The 4,143-nt window shown below is 39.5% G+C and overlaps 1 protein-coding gene across 7 annotated transcripts in view; it reads left to right on the forward strand.

The window, feature by feature from the left end:
* The window catches only part of clpb (ClpB family mitochondrial disaggregase), a 42,674-nt gene extending 42,579 nt beyond the window's left edge, over positions 1–95 (forward strand). For all 7 annotated transcript variants that reach the window (XR_013203878.1, XM_077230363.1, XM_077230364.1 and 4 more), the window contains one exon: positions 1–95. This exon is cut by the window's left edge. The gene's annotated coding sequence lies outside the window, so the exon portion shown is untranslated.
* Positions 96–4,143: the final 4,048 nt, after the last annotated feature.

Here is a 4,143-nt window from a genome sequence, read left to right on the forward strand (position 1 = left end):
ACAGGATGAGCGTTTAATCGCAGTCATTTACATGTTTAACTGCAAATCTCTTTTATTGCGCACAAACGTTAAATAAAACTGTAAATAAAACAAAACTGACTGGACTTTTTTGTGAGCCGGTAACCGGTTTTTGTTCAGGAATGTGCTTTTATCTGCAGCTCGTAATTGAACGCTAGAAACATGTGACAGGAATGTGTTTGGGAATGTGGAACGTGTGTGTGTGTGTGTGTGTGACAGAGTACAGAAGGATGGAATGCATAAAGAACATTCCTTCTTTTCTCTGCATCCTCCTTTACACATGTAGGGATTCACTCACTTCCTGTGGGGAAGAAATTAGCATCTTAAAACAGAGGCAGCATGAGAGAGACCTCCCACAACACACACACACACACACACACACTCACACACACACACACACACATGTATATACACACACACACACATATACACTTACACTCTCATGCACCCACACACTCAATTTGAGTGTTTTTGCAGTGTTTTGGATGCAGACGTCAGCTGTGAGTCAGGTCATGATGTCATGTCTGCTGTTTGTGAACAGAACAACAGTAAATACACGGATTCAGCGTACAGAAGGGAAACATGTTTACATGAATGTAAACAATAAAAATAAAGCATGAATCTCTGCGATGAAAGAAGGTTGAATATGAATGAGTGTGTGAGACGGAGGAGTGTGTGTGAGAAGATGCTGTTACAGCAGAAAATCTCCTTCAGCCTCCAAACCAGTCAAATCTAATTATACACCGAGAGACTGCTTACATTAGTGTGTGTGTGTGTGTGTGTGTGTGTGTGTGTGTGTGTGTGTGTGTGTGTGTGTGTGTGTGTGTGTGTGTGTGTGTGTGTGTGTGTGTGTGTGTGTGTGTGTGTGTGTGTAATGATGATCCTCTATCTCAGTCTGCACTGATCCGGCCTCTCATACACACACAGCCGTGAACGTCTCTCGTCCATTATCGTGTGTGTCCATGTCTTTTAACGCTGCCGGTCTCTCCTCTCTCTCTCTCTCTCTCTCTTTCTCTCTCTGTCTCTCTCTCTTCTTCTCGAGTCCCACCGGACAAACCTGCAGGAACACACAATTATTGATTTACCATTTACAGTCCTGTAGCTCTGACTCTGAGAGATGAGAAATTACACTGAGAGAGAGACCATAGTCCTGCTTCTGTCTCTAAACACACACACACACACACTTGATTTATCTCTGAACTTGTGCTGTTGCACTATTGTAGTTAGTCTTTTTTCATTTTCATTTTCATTTATTGACATGATACACAAATTACTAAGATTAAACAATATGACAGGTTTTATTTCCGTCTGAACTATAAAAAATTTACTATTTGTGATGTGTGTGTGTAATTATGTTGCTGTGTGTAAATTCCGATAGAACCCGTGATTTATTATGCCAGTGAAACTGGTAAATACTGTTTACACCACAATCATTGGTCAATGTAACGTGTTGAAAGTTCTGTTGATGACGTCACGTGAACGTTCTATTTTGACAATATTCTCGAGTAGCGTTGACTTACGTTGCTGACGTGAACGTTCTATTTCGTCATATCGTTCGTTCTATTGCGTCATTGTTTTATTTAGTCGTACTATTGTTCGCGATGTGATTTGAGCGTTTTTTGTCGCTGTTTTATTTATTTTAATCTGCGTGTTGAATCGCTATCATGCGATATTATAGGAAGCGTGCACACGCGTCCATGCATTAAACGCTAGTTTTTATATTCTGCGTCGCGCCTTTGTTATATGTATACTATTTCGAAGATAAATGGTGGCATGTCTGAGCACATATGTGCAGATTGAGATCAGGTGTCTGTTACCTGCTGCTGTTAAAGTCAGAGATGTAACATAACTCTACCGTTCCCATCATTCGCTGTTATATTTCAGCAAGAACAACATCTGTGCGAAACAGGGTTTCCCGCGCCGCGAACATGAGAGCGAATAAAAGCGCGAGCAGCTTCTCTTCTGTCTCGTGTCTCTTTCTGAAAGACTCGGGGAGAAATCCATTCTGCCTAATTCAAAGCTTGCTCTGGGACAGCTCGCGTGGCAGATTGCCGGCTAATTAGTTTAGAGGAGAGTTTAATTAGATTAAGTTTGCACAGGTCCCGCGCAGCGCCGGTTGTGTCGGGCTCTGAGCGCGCGGGGCCCCGGAGCCCTGATCTGATTAACGCGTATGCCCATTACTGGCTCTCCAGCTGCTGCCACTACACACACTATACACACAGACAGACAGAACCGCTACATCTGATGCGGGGGTTGTTTTTTCATTAATAAAATTACGTCAGTTTTCCACTGTAAAAAAAACAACAACTGTTGGTTTAACTTAAAAAAAAGTAAGTTGCCTGGTTGCTTTAAAATTTTGAGTTAATACAATGGAGATTGGTTTAGTAAATAGAAATTCAAATATTGTTATCTCAACCACATAAATTATCTAAGTTGATTTGACAAAAGAAAAAGTGGTGATGATAAATCATGAAACAATTTTTTTACAGTGTATCTTGAGAATTTTCTGACTTTGGGATAAAAAAAGAGCATTCTCTGGTCAAAAACGCCATTTAAATATAGTCCTGTAAAGTTGTCTAGCATTTTAGCATATTTCACATTATAGGTTCATATTTAGACATGGTTAATTTTGACGTTTTAATTAATTGACTGGATTAAAGAATTAGAAAAAAATGGATCACACATTTATGTTACAAAATAGTTGGTAATGCTTTAAGGTGGCGTAGTTACACGTTACTACGTGAACTTACTATAGTAATAACAGTAAATTACAATTAGTAACTAACTCTAAAACAAACCTAAAGTGTTACTTCATAAATACATGTAGTTAATATTACTCAGTATTTATTTGAGTGAGTTCAATGTTGTACTTTACCTTAAAATAAAGTGTAACCAAATAGTTTAAAGCCTATATTAGAAAAATAGAATCCCATGAGGTTAATTTCTATATTGTGAATAGGAAAAACCATTAGTGTCAAAACCTGTCTGGAGATTATTTTTTTAATAACAATTAATGCAGTCAGTCAATGTTTTTTGTGGCTGGGCAATTTTTTTTATGATTTTAATTAAATTAAATGATTATTATAGTTGTTTTGACAGACCAAATTGCAATACATGAGTCTTAATGGCTTAGAAATATTAGATATTATAAGAATTTTGACAGTTGGAATTTGAATTTAGAACTGAAAAAAATTGGCAGTTGGAGTTTGAATTTAGACTTTGAAAAAAAATGACAGTTGGAGTGGAGTTTGAATTATTTTTTTTTACAGTTGAAGTTTGAATTTTGATTTTTTTTAAATTTGACAGTTGGGTTTTGAACAGTCTTGGTTCATTTGAACAAATCTATGGTATTTTGCCGAGTGTTTCAGCAGATGATTTGAACGCAACAGTTTGCTTGATCTCAGTGTTGTGTGAAAGTGTTTCTCCTGTGGATCAGAAGTCAGAGCCGGACACACGGGCTCTTCTGCTCGGTGTCAGAGGTGAGTTTGCCGGGGAAGTGATCCCGGTTCCCCGTGTTACCCAGCGCACACATGCGTTAATCTCTTCAAAGCCCCTCGCGCACATCTGACTTTCAAATCCGAGTGTTTGTCTTGAAAATGGGCTCTAATCCCGATCCGAGCGACCCATGAGACCAGCAGCTTTAAAATTCATCGGCGATTAGCGGAAACAGTAACGAGGCTCTTTCTCATTCATGGCGCTTGTGTAAATAACTGTGCTGTGATTGACAGCTGATGTCTGTGATTGACAGCTGAAGAACGGGCCAGGCCGAGCGCGACGCTTTTCATTTTTTGATGTATTCTGGCATGCTGCTGTTGATCGATAGTTACAGTAACCAGCGTTTAACATTAGTGCACTTACTGTCCGTCCGAGACCCTCCATTAATTTCTCCTGTGGTTCTAAAACACTCATATTTTGCTTTGCCATCACAAAAAAGGCATTTTCCGAGCGCAAAATAAATATATAAATGAAAAGCGCAGGGTCTCGTGCTCTCCGGGATAATTGAATTGTGTTTGGGTTGGTTTGGTTTGGCTGACAGTAATCGCATCCGATGCTCGGGCCATTACAGCGAGCGCGCGCGTGTCTCCCGGTGACCGATCACTGCTGAATGCAGATTGAGCTAATGAG

This window comes from Siphateles boraxobius, unplaced genomic scaffold, assembly GCF_051911475.1.
Source record: "Siphateles boraxobius isolate OS27281-9 unplaced genomic scaffold, OSU_SipBor_1 143, whole genome shotgun sequence".
NCBI lineage: Eukaryota > Metazoa > Chordata > Actinopteri > Cypriniformes > Leuciscidae > Siphateles > Siphateles boraxobius.